Source organism: Notamacropus eugenii, chromosome 7, assembly GCF_028372415.1.
Source record: "Notamacropus eugenii isolate mMacEug1 chromosome 7, mMacEug1.pri_v2, whole genome shotgun sequence".
Classification (NCBI taxonomy): Eukaryota; Metazoa; Chordata; class Mammalia; order Diprotodontia; family Macropodidae; genus Notamacropus; species Notamacropus eugenii.
Window position 1 is genome coordinate 15,773,948 of NC_092878.1, and position 17,675 is coordinate 15,791,622.

Consider the following 17,675-nt stretch of genomic DNA (forward strand, 5'->3'; position numbering starts at 1 on the left):
ATTAAGGATATATCTGAGGAAAGATATTGATAAAGACTGAATCACTTCCCTAAAGTGCTTCATAGATGCTTCAGAATTCAAAATCATCCCTTTTTGATGTTTGATTTGTTTTCATTTTCTTTATACTCAAAAACACTCACCTAAAATTGTAACTCCTTTTAGATTTTCTTCCCTACAAAGAAGTTCTGATTGCTCAAAATATATCATGTAGGTGAAGATGAAGTGTAACTATGTTAAATGAATTCATTTTGTTAGGACTCAGCAATAATCAGGAGCTTGAAATTTTCTTTTTTGTGAACTTCTCCCTTGCCTATACATCAGTCTTGGCTGGAAATTGTCTCATTATGCCTATAGTTACTTGTGACTCCCACCTGCACTGGCTTCCGTGTACTTTCTCCTGGCCTCATTCTCATTCCATGACATGACTCTTTATACTGTTACTATCATTTAGATGATCATAGACTTCTTCATAGAGAAAAATAAATGTACTTCTTTGTGGGACTGCATTATACAAATGTTTCTAGCTCATCTCTTGGGAGGTAGTAAGATGACTCTTCTCATAGTGATGGCTGTATATATTGCAATAGTAACCCCTCCACTATATGACTATCATGAATCCTCAAATTCTGCTAGGAAGTGTGCTCTTCTCAGGGATGGTTTGCTATGTGCACACTATGAGCCTTATGGCCTTTATGGAGTGTCTGTCCTTCTGTGGCCCCAAAATGACTGATAATTTCTTTTTTGTGTGATCTTCACCTGTTGTTGAAACTTGCCTGCACTGACATCTATGTCCTAGAGGTGCTTGTCATTGATGACAGTGGATTACTCTCCCTGATCTCATTCATTCTTTTGCTCATATTCTGTAGTGTAATATTAGTCAACGTCAGACAGTGTTCCTCTAGTGGACTATTTAAGACTCTGTCTATACTAACTGCTAATGTCGGAACTCCTTTCTTTGGATGTGTCATCTTAATGTCTGCTTGGCCACTTAGTAGCTAATCATTAGACAAATTTTTGTCACTGATGTACTCAGCTATCACGCCTCTCTGAATACATTTATCTCTAACTTGATGAATCAGTAGATGAAAACAGATATAATTCCACTCAGAAGCTGACACATCACATCCAATCCACCCTTCTAAGTGATGATATGATTGTCAAATTTTTATTGTCACTCCAGATGATAACTCTCAGAATGAACAAATATTTTACATATATGTACGTAAGCATAGACTTTACTAATAAAAATTAGTCGTATTTTCAAAACAGTGCTGAAATAATATGCCAGAAATGTTTTATGTTTTCTTTTCTGCCTGTTTTTGTGCATCTGAAAATTTTACTTAATTTGGAGACCTCCATAGCCGAAATTTAATCAAATCTAAAAATCATAAATTATAGAAGACTTCAGGAAAATCTATATAGAAAATTATGTCTACAACTTATTCATTTCTGTAACTCCTTCCATACTCAAGTTCTACTATCTTTTGATAACAGCTGAAACATATCTTGGGATTAATTTAATAATTACTTAGATATTCAATCCAGGAACGGAATTCACCAAATTATCCATGAATGCCAAAAAATATTTCAGGTGCTAGCACCAAAGATGCCTTCATAACTTTACAGAGAGTAACTGAGTACTAACCAGGCCACTGATTTATATTATACAGTGTAAAGCTCAGAGTCCATAGGGCAGTTAAACTTATTTCACATAAAGATCATATATAGATCTCTGTTCAAGTGTTCAGATAGGGTCATATGCATACAATTGCAAACACTTATTGACATGAAACACACACACATGCACATATAACTCTGAAAAAAGTGTAAAACCTAAGTAACTAAAAAATAACAACCACTGGTGCAGTTTTCAGGTCATCTTGTTTCTACAGTGCAGGATGTCATTATAGCCAACTTAAAAGGGGAAAATTCAATCTAAAATAATCAGTGAGCATATTCGGAAAGCTGAATTTTGGAGCTATTAATGAATCTTTATTTTTCAAATAATTTTATTCATGCCTTTTGCTTTTACATTGCCTAGAGTTTCCCCCTATCTTCTTTCCCTGTTCGTTCCCAGAATATTATCACTTAAAACAAACAATACTTTTTAAAAGAAAGAAATGAAATAAAATCATCTCATGGAAAGAAATTCCAGTATCATCTGTAATGTATAGTACCTGTACAGTCAAAAAAAAGTGTGGCAGGATGTGTTTTCACATATTTCTTCTTTGGATCAATCAGTTAAAAAAAAAATTCCCAATACTCAGTTTATTGTTGCTTCCCTTAAAATTATTGTCATTATTTTCCTGGCTCTTGCTTATTTCACTTTGCATTAATTCCCAGAAATTTTAACATACTTTTGTTTGGTCACAAACACCATTGTTTCTTATGACTCATGAATATTTTATTACACTTATGCATTACAATTTGTTTAGCCATTCCCCTATCAATGGGTATATATTTTGTGTATGACTCTTTGCTACAATAACATCAAAAGAAATATTGCTATAAATATTATGGTGTACACATGTATGAAGTCTCTTTGTGTTCAGTGCCTCATTGAGGGCATATAGCTAGTAGAAGAATCTGTAGATAAAAGGGCATAGATGTTTTAATCACTTTTCATAATTTCAAACTAGTTTCCATAATATTTGGAGAAATGCACATCTCTATGAATATCTCAAATCAATCCAACAAGCATTAATTTAGTATTGACTATGTATCACTGACTTTGCTATAAGCGCTGGTGATAGAGTATTTTTAAGACAGTCTTTACTCTCAAGAAAGCCACAAAACTGTGGAGACATTATATAAACAACTGTGTATAAAAACTATATAAATTATATATTGGAGAATATATAAGAGGGAAGGTGTTAGTATTAACGGAGCTCAGGAAAGGTTTTTCTGTGGAATGTGGAGATTTAAATGAGACTTAAAGGAAGCCAGGAGAGGATGATGAGGAGGGAGAAAATTCCAGGAATCACTGATAACCAATTAAAATTCATGTCTTGTTCAAGGAAAAACAAGGTCACCAGCGTCATCAGAATACATGGTAGGAAGATACTGGAGTCAGTTTATAGTCAATAAATAATTATAAGCTCCAACTACTTATTTCATACCCTGCAAAGAACTAAGAATACAAATAAAAGCAAAATCCAGTGTTTGTATTTAAAGAATCATCAGCGCAGACCATATGCAAACATCGATGTATTCCCAAACTACTTACGTTATATATTGAAAATAACTACCTGACGAAAGGAGCAGGGGTTAAGGAGCATCCAGAAAAAGTGTTTTGTTTTGTTTTGTTTTGATCTTGGAGATTGCATGTATATACGTACTTATATGCAAAATAGAATGATGTAGGTGCTAATAAGTCTTTCAGGAGGGAAGTTACAGAAAGGATTGGGGTAAAAAGTAGCACTTAAACAAATTCTCCAGGAACCAAATTACTTCTAAGTAGTGGAGATGAATAAAGAATGTGTTTTAGGAGAGGAGGATAACCAGGATAAAGTGATAGATTTGAGAAACAGAGTGTCTCATGTGAATAATGGTAACAAGGGCTATCTGTATTGCAAAGCGTGGCAAAGAAAGTATTTTACAAAAAGGATTAAAAGATAGGTTGAATTCAAATTGTGAGGGGGCACAGTTGAGTCCACTAACAGTTAAGGGTGTGATATGGCTAAATTAAGCAGTTAAGGAGATTCTAAAAAAGCATTTCGGTTTGAAGTGCACTAAGAGGGAGAGAAGAGAGAGAGAGAGAGAGAGAGAGAGAGAGAGAGAGACACAGACAGACAGACAGGGAGGGAGGGAGGGAGGGAGGGAGGGAGGGAGGGAGAGAGAGAGAGAGAGAGAGAGAGAGAGAGAGAGAGAGAGAGAGAGAGAGAGAGAGAGAGATCATGAAAAAAGAAATGAGATTCCAAGAGTAGAGTACAGTTAACAGTATGAAATGCTTGAGAAAGATTGAAAAGCTTGAGAACTGAAGAAAAACTATCTCAAATTTGGTAATTAAGGGAAATTGTAACCTTTGGAGAAAGCCAGTTGAATGATGTGGTAAGTAGTCAGATTTCAGAGGAGATAAATAAATAAGGAGAGGAAAGGGAAGCAAATATGTAAAGAGATTTTCCTGGTATTTTGGATATAAAACATAGGAGACATATAGAATGATAACTTGAGAACTTGATATTGTTAAAAGAAGTTTTTTTTTTTTAAGATGGTAGAAACTAAGATATTTCTTTACCCAAAAAATGATACAAGTCATATTCATTTATTATATATTGTCAAGAGTTGTTTAGTCATCTCAGTTGTCTGACTCTTCCTGACTCCATTTGGAGTCCTCTTGAAAATGTTATTAGAGTGGTTTGCCATTTCCTTCTCCTGTTCACTTTACACATGAAGGGCTGAGGCAAACAGGATTAAGTCACTTTTTATTTATTTTCAGTGTTCAATAATGACTTCCATTTAACTTAGATTTTGTCCCCTCCCTCATCATCCTTTCCCCCTACCTCTCCACTCCTTCCCTGAGACAGCAAACCTTTTTATATAGGTTTTACATATGTTACTATTAATTACATTGTCACTTTCGTCATGTTGCGTAGAAGAATAAAAATGAATGGGAGAAATAAAAAAACAAATCAAAACATAATAGAAAAGAAAATGATCTGCTTCATTCTACAATTGATTTTCATAGTTCTTTCTCTGGATGTGGAAGGCATTTTGACTTAAGAGATCATTGGGAATTTCTTAAGTCCTTGCATTGAAATGAAGTACTAAGTTTACCAGAAAAAAAATCCTCACACACTGTGATTGTTGCTATGTTCAAAGTTCTCCTGGTTCTGCTCCTTTCACTCAGCATCACTTCATGTAAGACTTTCCAGGCCTCTCTGAAGTCTGCTTGTTCATCATTTCTTATAGCAAAATAGTATTCCATTACATTCATATACCACAATTTATTCAGTCAGTACCAAATTGACGGACATCCCCTTGATTTCCAGTTTTTGGCCACGACAAAGACAGCTATTATAAATATTATTGTGCATGTGGAAATCTTTCCCATTTTTATGATCTCATGAGGATACAGTCCTAGAAGCTGTATTGTTGGGTCAAAGGGTATGCACATTTTTGCAGCCCTTTGGGCATAGTTCCAAATTGTTCTCCAGGAATGTTGGATCAACCCACAGCTCCATCAAAAAAGAATTAGTTTTCCACCACTCCCACATCTTCTCTAACATTTATCATCTTCCAGTTTTATTGTGTTACCCAATCTGACAAGTGTAATGTGGTGTCTCAGAATTGTTTGGATTTGCATCTCTCTAATCAATCAATGGTTTAGAGCATTATTTCATATAGTTACAGAAAGTTTTAATTGCTTCCTCTGAAAACTCCCTGTTCACATCCTTTGACCATTTATCAATTAGAGAATGACTTGTATTCTTGTACATTTGGCTCAGTTCTCTATATATTTTAGAAGTGAGACTGTTATCACAGACATTAAATGAAAAAATTCTTTCCTAGTTTTCTGCTTCCCTCCTAATCTTGGTTTCATTGATAAAGTTTATGCAAAAACTTTCCAATTTGATGTAATCAAAATTATCCATTTTGTACTTCACAATGTATTCTATCTCTTGTTTAGTAAAAAATCCTTCCCTTTTCCATAAATCTGATGGATACACTATTCCTTGCTCCACTAATTTTTTTATAGTATCAATCTTTATGCCTAGATCATGTACCCATTTGGATTTTATTTTTGTGTACGGTGTCAGGCACTGGTCTATCATAGTTTCTGCCACACAGTTATCCAGTATTCCTTGAAATTTTTGTCAAACACTGAGTTCTTATAACAGAAGCTGGTACCCTGGGTTTACTGAGGAGTAGATTGCTATATTCCTTGACTACTCTGTCTTGAGTACCTAACCTATTCCACTGGTCTACCCTACTATTTCTTAGCCAATACCAAGTGGTTTTGAAAATTACTGCTTAATAACACAATTTGAAATTTTGAAGAGCTAGGTCACCTTCCCTAACAATTCTTTTCATTAGTTTCCTTGATATTCTGAACCTTTTGTTCTTGAAGGTGAATTATGGTATTATATTTTCTAGCTCTAGAAAATAGTTAACTGTCAGTTTGATAGGTATGGCACTGATTAAGTAAATTAATTTAGGTAGAATTGTCATTTTTATTATATTAGCTCAGTCTATCCTTCAGAAACTGATGTTTTCCACCTGACTTTACCTGTGCGAAAAGTGTTTTGTAATTGTGTTCATATAATCCCTGGATTTGTTTTGGCAGGTAGACTCCCAGATATTTTATAGTGTCTACCATAGCTTTAAAAGGGATTTCTCGGGGGGGGGGGGGGGAGCCAAGATGGCAGAGTAGAAAGACGCACATACACATAGCTCCGAACCGACAACCCATAGAACATCTGTAAATAGCAACTCACTGCGAAATCTGCAGGACCAGAGGCCACAGAACATTGGAGCGAAGGAGATTTCTGTTCCAGGGACCTGCAAACCTCTTGCAAAAGGTCCTTTGGGCTGCAGACTGGGAGCCATGGACTGGGAGGCAAGTACAGCCCTGCCGCGACCACAGCACCGAGATGAGCAGATCCAAGTGGGCTTCACGGACAGGATCTCCAGCAGCTGTGCTGATCCCTCCACCCACTGGTGACGGGGGTTGGTGAGAGGGTCTCTTTGGCAGGTCAAGAGGGGAGAGGGGTGCCCCCATAACTCAGACCTCCTCAGGAGGCAGAAGCAGAGGTGGGAGCAGACCAGGGCTCCCAAAGCAGACAGGAGCCTGGATCCATTGTTGAAGGTCTCTGCATAAACCCCCTGAGGGAGCTGAGCCCGAGAGGTGGCCCTGCCCCCACCTGAGCACCTGAACTTAATCTCACACTGAACAGCAGCCCTGCCCCCGCCAAAAGCCCTGAGGCTGGAAAGCAGCATTTGAATCTCAGACACCAAGCGCTGGCTGGGAGGATCAGAAGGCGAAGTGGGTGTGAAGAGAATATTCAGAAGTCAAGACACTGGCTGGGAAAATGCCCAGAAAAGGGAAAAGAAATAAGAGTATAGAAGGTTACTTTCTTAGTGAACAGGCATTCCTCCCTTCCTTTCTGATGAGGAAGAACAATGTTTACCATCAGGCAAAGACACAGAAGTCAAGGCTTCTATATCCCAGCCCATTCAATGGGCTCAGGCCATGGAAGAGCTCAAAAAGGATTTTGAAAATCAAGTTAGAGAGGTGAAGGAAAAGCTGTGAAGAGAAATGAGAGACATGCAATCAAAGCATGAACAGCAGGTCAGCACCCTGCTAAAGGAGACCCAAAAAAATGCTGAAGAAAATAACACCTTGAAAAATAGGCTAACTCAATTGGCAAAAGAGGTTCAAAAAGCCAATGAGGAGAAGAATGCTTTCAAAAGCAGAATCAGCCAAATGGAAAAGGAGATTCAAAAGCTCACTGAAGAAAATAGTTCTTTCAAAATTAGAATGGAACAGATGGAGGCTAATGACTTTATGAGAAACCAAGAAATCACAAAACAAAACGAAAAGAATGAAAAAATGGAAGATAATGTGAAATATCTCATTGGAAAAACAACTGACCTGGAAAATAGATCCAGGAGAGATAATTTAAAAATTATGGGACTACCTGAAAGCCATGATCAAAAAAAGAGGCTAGACATCATCTTTCATGAAATTATCAAGGAAAACTGCCCTGAGATTCTAGAAACAGAGGGCAAAATAAATATTGAAGGAATCCACAGAACACCGCCTGAAAGAGATCCAAAAAGAGAAACTCCTAGGAACATTGTGGCCAAATTCCAGAGTTCCCAGGTCAAGGAGAAAATATTGCAAGCAGCTAGAAAGAAACAATTCAAGTACTGTGGAAATACAATCAGGATAACACAAGATCTAGCAACTTCTACATTAAGGGATCGAAGGGCATGGAATAGGATATTCCAGAAGTCAAAGGAACTAGGACTAAAACCAAGAATCACCTACCCAGCAAAACTGAGTATAATACTTCAGAGGAAAAGTTGGTCTTTCAATGAAATAGAGGAATTTCAAGCATTCTTGATGAAAAGACCAGAGCTGAAAAGAAAATTTGACTTTCAAACACAAGAATGAAGAGAAGACTGAAAAAGTAAAAGCAACAAGAAGTCATAAGGGACTTTACTAAAGTTGAACTGTTTCCATTCCTACATGGAAAGACAATATTTGTAACTCTTGAAACTTTTCAGTATCTGGGTACTGGGTGGGATTACACACACACACACACACACATGCACACACGCACACACACACAGAGACAGAGTGCACAGAGTGAATTGAAGAGGATGGGCTCATATCTTAAAAAAATGAAATCAAGCAGTGAGAGAGAAATATATTGGAAGGAGAAAGGGAGAAATGGAATGGGGCAAATTATCTCTCATAAAAGAGGCAAGCAAAAGACTTATTAGTGGAGGGATAAAGAGAGGAGGTGAGAGAAAAACATGAAGCTTACTCTCATAACATTCCACTAAAGGAAGGAATAAAATGCTCACTCATTTTGGTATGAAAACCTATCTTACTATACAGGAAAGTGGGGGATAAGGGGATAAGCAGGGTGGGGGGGATGATGGAAGGGAGAACACGAGGAGGAGGGAGCAATTTGAGGTCGACACTCATGCGGAGGGACAGGATCAAAAGAGAATAGAAGTAATGGGGGACAGGATAGGATGGAGGGAAATATAGTTAGTCTTATACAACACAACTGTTATGGAAGTCATTTGCAAAACTACACAGATTTGACCTATATTGAATTGCTTGCCCTCCAAAGGGAAGGGGTGGGGAGGGAGTGAGGTAAAGAAGTTGGAACTCAAAGTGTTAGGAACAACTGTCGAGTAATGTTCTTGCCACTAGGAAATAAGAAATACAGGGAAAGTGGTATAGAAAGTTATCTGGCCCTACAGGACAAAAGAGAAGATGGAAACAAGGGCAGAGAGGGATGATAGAAGAGAGAGCAGATTGATCATAGGGGCAATTAGAATGCTTGGTGTTTGGGGGGGGAGGGGACAAAAGGGGAGAAAATTTGGAACCCAAAATTTTGTTAAAATGAATGTTAAAAGTTAAATAAATAAATTAATTTTAAAAAAGGGATTTCTCTTTCTATCTCTTGCTGTTAGGGTTGTTAGTAACATAGAGAAATGCAGATGATTGATGTGAGTTCGTTTTCTAACTTGCAACTTTGATAAATTTGCTTATCGTTTCAAGTAAATTTTTACTTGATTCTCTGGGATTCTGTAAGTATATCATCGTATCATCCGCAGAGTGCTAACTTAGTTTCTTCTTTGCCTAGTTTAATTCCTTCAATTTCTTTTTCTTTTCTTATTGCTACAGCTAGCATTTCTAATACCATATTGAATAACATCGGGGATAATAGACATGTTTGTTTCACCCCTGATGTTATGGAAATGCATCTAGCTTGTCACCATTGCATATGATGCTTACTGATGGGTTTAGGTAGATACTGCTCATTGTTTTATGGAAAGTTCCATTTATTCTTAGGCATTCAAGTGTTTTAATAGGAAATAGGTATTTTATTTTGTCAAAAGCTTTTTCTGTTTCTATTGAAACAATCATATGGTTTCTGTTAGTTTTGTTGTTCATATGATCAATAATTCTAATAATCTTTCTAATGTTGAACGAGCCCTGTGTTCCTGATATAAATCCTACCTGATTATACTGAATTTTTCTCTTGATAAGTAGCTGTATTCTTTCTGGCACTATGTTCTTCAATATTTTTACATCTGTATTCATTAGAGAAATTGACCTATAATTTTATTTCTCTGTTTTAGCTCTTCCTGACTTAGGTATGACAACCATATTTTTATCATAAAAAGGATTTGGGAGGATTCTTTCCTCGGTAATTATCCCAATAGTCTATATTGGTTTGGAATTAACTGTTCTTTAAGTGTTTGATAGAATTCACTTGTAAATCCATCTACTCAATTTCCTCTTCTGTTTATGTGGGCAATTTATATATTTTTTTAAATTATTATCCCTCTCATTGATATTGTCCAATTTATGGGCATACAGTTTGGCAAATTTCTAATTATTGCTTTAATTTCCTCCTCTTTGGTGTTGAGTTCAACCTTTTCACTTTTCATATTGGTAATTTGGTCTTTTTCTTTTTCTTTTTTTTTTACTGAATTTTACTTTTTTTCAGTGTTCTAGAATCACTACCAAAAAACTAAGCAGAGGGGTGGGAGCAGGAAAGAGGAAAAATCTAAGTTGTATGGAAGTGAGTGTAGAATATTGAAAACAAATACAATAATAAATGAAAAAAATTTAAAAACTTAGAAATACAAATTGCCCAGATTAACAGAAGAGGAATCTGAGTACTTATATAACCCCACTGCAGAAAAGGAAATTAAACAAACTATCAATGAACTCTCTGGAAAATAACCTCCAAGGTCAAACGGATTTAAAAGTGACTTCTCTCAAACATTTAAAGAAGTATTAATTCCAATGCTATACAGACAATTTGGGAAAATAGCTAAAGGAGTCCTGCCAAATTCTTTTTGTGATACAAATATGGCTCTGATACCTAAACCAGAAAGAGCCAAAGCAGATAAAGAAAATTTTAGACCAATTTCTCTCATGAGTATAGAGGCAAAAATTTTAAAGAAGACATTGGCAAAAAGAATACAGCAATATATCATGATAATAATACATTATGATAAGGTAGAATTTATACCAAGAGTAAAGTGCTGGTCCAATATTAGAAAAACAATTAACATTATTGATCATATCAACAACAAAACTAACAGAAACCACATAATTATCTCAATAGAAGCAGATAGAGCTTTTGACAAAATACAACACCTATCCGTTTGAAAACATTGGAATGCATAAGAATAAATGGAACTTTCCACAAAACAATGAGTAGTATCTACTTTAAAACATCATCAAGCATTATATGGAATAGGAATGAGCTAGATGCATTTCCAATAAGATCAGGGGTGAAACAAGTACATCCATTAACACAACTGTCATTCAGTATGATATTAGTAATGTTAGCTGTAGAAATAAGAAACGAACAAGAAATTGAAGGAATTAGAATATGGACAAAAGAAACTTAATTATGATTCTTTGTGGATGATAAGATGACATACTTAGAGAATCCCAGAGAATCAAGTAAAAAACTGCTTGAAATAATAAACAACTTTGACAAATTTTCAGGTTACAAAATAAACCCACATAAATCTTCTGCATTTTCATACATTACTAACGAAGTCCAATAGCAAGAGATAGAAAGAAAAATCCCATTTAAAGCTCCTTTGGACACTATAAAATATCTGGGAGTCTACCTACCAAAATAAATCCAGGGATTATATGAAAACAATTACCAAACATTTTTAGCACAAATAGAGTCAGATCTAAGTATGTGGAAAAACATCAGTTGCTCTTGGGTATGTTGAGCTAATATAATAAAAATGACAATTCTATCTAAATTAATTTACTTATTCAATGCCATACAAATCAAATTACCAGATAATTATTTTCTAGAGCTAGAAAAACTAATATCAAAATTCATCTGGAAGAACAAAAGGTCCAAAATACCAAGGAAAGTAATGAAAAGAAATGCTGGAAAAGGTGGTCTAGCCCTACCAGATCTCAAATTTTATTATAAAGCAGAAATCATGAAAACCACTTGGTACTGGCTAAGAAACAGAGGAGTAGACTAGTAGATTAGGTTCAAGACACAGTAGTTAATGCATGTAGCAATCCAGTGTATGATAAACCAAAGGACTAAAGTTTCTGGGATAAGATCTCACTGTTTGACAATAATTGCTGGGAATGCTGTATAACAGTATGGCAGAAATTGGGCATAGACCAATGCCTGGCACCATACACAAGAATAAAATCTAAATGGATAAATGATCTAGGTATAAATATTGACACCGTAAACAAATTAGATGAGCAAGGAATTGTGTATGTGTCAGACTTATAGATAATGGAGATATTTATAACCCAACAAGAGACAGAGAAAATTTTGAAGTCCAAAATGAATAATTTTGATAACATTAAATTGAAAAATCTTTGCACAAACAAATCTAATGAACCCAAGTTTAGGAGGGAAGCAGAAAACTGGGCTTTTTGCAAATAGTGTCTGTTGTAAATGCTTCATTTCTAAAATATATGGTGAAATAGGTCAAATGTAGAAGAATACAAGTCATTCCCCAATTGATAAAGGGTCAAAGAATATGAACAGGGAATTTTTAGAGGAAGAAATCCAATCTATCTATAATCATATGGAAAAATGCTCTAAATCACTATTGATTAGAGAGATACAAATCAAACCAACTCTGACGTCCCACATCCCGCCTATTAGATTGGCTAACATGACAAAACGAGAAGATGATACATATTGTAGACGGTGTGGAAGAGTTCTGACATGAATTCATTGTTGGTGGAGCTGTGAGCTGATACAACCCTTCTTGAGAGCAATTTGGAGCAATGCCAAAAGGGCTACAAAAATGTGTATATTCATTGACCCAGCAATACCACTTCTCGGACTTTATCCACAAGAGGTCATAGAAATGGAAGAAGGTCCCACATGCACAGAATTATTTATAGCCTTTCTCTTTGTGGTGGCCAAAAACTGGAAATCAAGGTGATGTCCATCAATTCGGGAATGGCTGAACAAGTTGTAGTATATAAATGTAATGGAATACTACTGTGCTATCAGAAATCATAAATAAGAAGACTTCAGAGATGGCTGGAAAGGCTTACATGAACTGAGGCTAAGTGAAAGGAGCACAACCAGAACTTTGTACACAGCAACAACCACACCATGTGAGGATTATTTTCTGGTAGACTTAGTATTTCATTGAAAAGCATAGACTTAAAATATTTCCAATAGACTCTTGAGGCAAAATGCCTTCCACATACAGAGAAGGAATTATGGAATTGAATCGCAGATAGAAACAGATTATTTCCTTTTGTATTACATTTTGTTTAGTGTTATGGTTTCTCCCTTTCCTTTTGATTCCTCTATGTAACATTCATTTAATAGGAATGGATGACTAGAACCTACATAAGATTGCATGCTGTCTCAGGGAGGGAGTGGGGAATTAGGAGAAGGGAGTGGAAAAAAAAATTAAGATATATGAAAGTGATTGCTTAACACTGAAAAGAATTTTAAAAACTCAGTTAAAAGATATGTAAGCCCTTCCATTATACTACTATCATGAACCATCGAATTCTGGTAGGAAGTGTGCTGCTGTCATAAACGGTTGGCTTTGTGCATACTATGAGCCAAATGGCCTTTATGGTGAGTCTGCCCTTCTGTGGCCCCAATGTCATCGATGATGTCTTTTGTGACTTTTCCCTGGTATTGAAACTTGCCTGCACTGATATTTATGTCCTGTAACTGTTCGTTGTTTCACTTGGTGGGCCTTTTATCCTGATTACCTTCATTCTTTTGTTGGCCTCCTATATTGTCATATTAGCTACTATCTGGCATCACTCCTCTAGTGGACAGTCTAAAGCTCTGTCTATACTGTCGGCTCATATCACAGTCTTAACTCTTTCCTTTGGGTCAATACTCTTCACATGTGCATGGGCAGTTAGTAGTTGTTCATTAGATAAATTTCTTTCGGTGTTTTACTCAGTTACCACTCCTCTACAGAATTCAATTATGTATAGTTTAAGGAGTAAAGAGATGAAAGCAGCTATGATTCGATACAGAAGCTAGTACATCTCCTCTAAGCCAAACTTCTAAATGATGATGAAATTTTTTATTGTATACAAGGGAATATTTCTTAAAATGACCAATTTCATATATATTTTTATGCATATTTTATAAATAAAAATCAATCTTTTTTTCAAAACAATTTACAGATAATATTCTACTAATAGCTTAATTTGTGTTTCCATTTTATATGTCCCTGACTTTCCCCTAATTTTGAGAACCCCCCAAAACTGGAATTTAACTTAATCTTGGAATTATAAATTGGAGAAGAGTTCAGAAAAGATTTGTATAGAAAATAATTAAGTGCACTTTATTATTTCTAAAATATTTTCAACTCTTTGGTTCTACGATTTTTGCCATTATTTGAAATTTGGCCAAATTTCACTTTGACAAAGAATAGAGGAGGGCAGGTAAAGGCTTGATACAGTGAATGCTTTAAAGACTCATTCCAAGAGTGGAATTTGCCAAATGGTGCATGAATGTCAAAACAGATTTTAGGTGTTATGACCAAGAATATGTAAAAACATTTACAAAGAATACTGGAGTCATAACTGTGCCACATATTATCCCCCTTCTCATCATTTTACTTGTTTTCAGTGGTCTACAATAACTTTCATATGAATTAGATATTTTCCCCTCTCTCACCTTCTTTGCCCCCTGCTTTCCCCCTCCCTCCCTGAGACTGCATAGAATTTTATATAGGTTCTACATGTACATTCCTAGGAGACATATTTTCACCTTAGTCATGTTGCATAGAAGAATGAAAATGAATGGTAGAAATCATAAAACAAACCAAAATGAAATGCAAAAGAAAATGATCTGCTACATTCTGCAATCAACTTCCATAATTCTTTCTTTGGATGTGGAAGGCATTTTGCCTTAAGAGACCACTGGGAATTTTTAAGCCCTTGCATTACAGTGAAATTCTAAGTCTTCCAGAAAAAATCCTTGAACACAGTGGGCATTGCTGTGTACAAACTTCTCCTGTTTCTGCTCCTTTCACTCAGCATCACTTCATATGAGTCTTTCAGGACTGTCTGGAGTCTTCCTGTTCGTCATTTCTTATAGCACAATAGTATTCCATTACATTCATACACCACAATTTATTCAGATATTCCCGGATTTATGGGCATCCCCTTGATTTCCAGTTTTTGGCCACCAAAAAGAGAGTTGCAATGAATATTTTTGTACCTGTGGGACCGTTTTCCATGTTTAAGATGTCTTGAAGATACAGTCCCAGAAACTGTCAAAAGCTTTTCCTGCATCTAGTGAGATAATCATGTGGTTTATGTTAGTTTCTTTGTTGATATGATCAATAGTGTTAATAGTTCTCCTAATATGGAAACACTCTGGCAGTATTCTTTTCACTAAAATATTTATTTAAAATTCTTGCTTCTATATTCATTAGAAAAATTGGTCTATAATTGGTCTACAATTTTCTTTCTCTCTTCCCGTCTTTGGCTCGTCCTAATTTAGGTATCAGAACCATATTTACATCATAAAAAGAATTTGGTAGGACCCCTTCCCCAATTTCCCCAAACAGTCTATATATTTTGTAATTTTAAATCAAAATCAGGTTAACATAACAATTTTTATCCGATTTTAATTTTTTTTATTTCCAATGTGTGAGATTAATAAATAATGACAGAGGGGAAAAAAGCAAGAAAAGGAAAAATTATCATATTGAAAAAGTTCTGATATTATCTGTAATATGAAATAACTCTCCACCCAAAATACATGTAGCAGGATGTGTTTTCACGTATCTCTTCTTTTGGAGAAATCAATTAAAAAGCAATTCACAAGACATTATTTCACTTGTTTGTTTTTGTTTCTTCCCTTAGCATGGTTATCATTATTTTCTTGGCTCTTATTTATTTCACTTTGCATTCATTCCTAGAAGTTTTACCATATTGTTCTTTAGTCATAAAGATCTTTGTTTCTCATCAGTTGCCCATGGGTAAGCGGAGCGAATATAATAAAAATGACAATTCTAACCAAATATATTTACTTATTTAGTGCCATACAAATTAAACTCTCAGATAATTAGTTTCTAGAGCTGGAAAAAACAATACCAAAATTTATCTGGAAGAACAAAAGGACCAGAATATCAAGGGGACTAATGACAAGAAATATTAGGGAACGTGACCTAGCAATAATAGAACTCAAATTGTATTATAAAGAAGCAATTATCAAAACCACTCGGTACTGGCTAAGAAACAAAAGGGTAGACATGTGAAATAGACTAGCTATTCAAGACACAGTAGACAATGAATATAGCAATCTACTGTTTGATAAACCCAAGGACCCCAGCTTCTGGGATAAGAACTCACTCTTCGAATAAAATTGTTGGGAAAACTGGATAAAAGTGTGGCAGAAAGTAGGCATAGACCAATGCCTGACACTGTACAGAAGAATAAAATCCAAATGGGTACACGATCTAGGTATAAAGATTGATACTATGGACAAATAGGTGGAGCAAGGAATAGGGTACTTATCAGATTTATGGAGAAGGGAAGAATTTTTGACTAAAGGAGAGATAGAAAGCATTACGACGTGCAAGATGGTTAATTTTTTTTTCATTAAACTTAAAAGTTTTTGCACAACCAAACTCAATGCAAGCAAAATTCAGAATGGGATATAGAAAACTGTGAAAGAATTTTTACAGGTAAGGTCAGTGATAAAGGCCTCATTTCTAGAATATGTAGAGAACTGAGTCAAATGTAAAAAAATGGACGTCATTCCTCAATTGATAAATGGTGAAAGGGTATGAACAGACGATTTTCAGAGGAAGAAATTAAAGATATCTATAGTCATATGAAAAGAATATTATTCTCTTTTGATAAGAGAGATGCAAATCAAAACAACTCTGAGGTACCACATCATACATATCAGACTGGCAAACATGGCAGAACAGGAAGATGGTAAATATTGGCGAGGATGTGGGAGAGTTGGAGCAGTAATTCATTGCTGGTGGAGCTGTGAGTTCATCCAACCATTCTGGAGAGCGGTTTGGAGCCCAAAGGGCTCCAAAAATGTACATACCCTTTGACCCAGCAATATCGCTACTTAGAACTGTATCCCCAAGAGATCATAAAAATGGGAAAGGGTCCCACATGTACAAATACATTAATAGCAGCACTCTTTGTAGTTGCCAAAAACTGGAAGTCAAGGGGATGCCCATCCATTGGGGAACAGCTGAATAAATTATGGCATATTAATGTAATGGAGTACTATTGTGCCATAAGAAATGATGAACAAGAAGACTTCAGGGAGGCCTGGAAGGACTTATATGATCTGATGCTGAGCAAAAGAGCAGAACCAGGAGAACTTTGTGCACAGCAACGACCACAGTGTGCGAGAGTTTTTTCTGGTAGATTTGTAACTTTGTAAGAAGGCAAGAACTTATTTTTAAAAAATCCCAATGGTGATTTTCTAAGGCAAAATCCCTTCCACACTCAGAGAAAGAAATGTGGAAGTCATTTGCAGAATGTAGCAGATCATGTTTGTGTGTGTGTGTGTGTGTTTTTGTTTATTATGTTTTGATTTGTTATATGCTTTCTTCCATTTATTTTAGTTTGACTACATAGCATGACTATAGTGAAAACGTACTCAATAGGAAAGTATATGTAGAACCTATACAGAATTGTATGCTGTCTTGGGGAGGGAGGGGGTAATAGGGGGTAGGTGTGGGGGGGTATGAAATCTTAATTTTATGGTAGTGAGTGTAGAACACTAAAAAAATAATTAAATTAAATTTAAAAATATGCATATCTCTTGACCCACAAATATGTCTTCTAGGAGTATATTCCAAAGAGATCATAAAAATGGGAAAGAATCCCACATGTACACAAATATTTATAGCAGCTTTCTTTGGGGTGGCCAAATCCTGGAACTTGAGGGGATTCCCATCAATTGTGGAATGGCTGAACAAGTTGTGGTATACTA

The 17,675-nt window shown here is 35.6% G+C and overlaps 1 pseudogene; it reads left to right on the plus strand.

Annotated features, from left to right (window-relative positions):
* Positions 1-230: 230 nt before the first annotated feature.
* On the plus strand, positions 231-13,760 carry LOC140514985 (olfactory receptor 4L1-like; annotated as a pseudogene).
* The last annotated feature ends 3,915 nt before the right edge of the window (positions 13,761-17,675 follow it).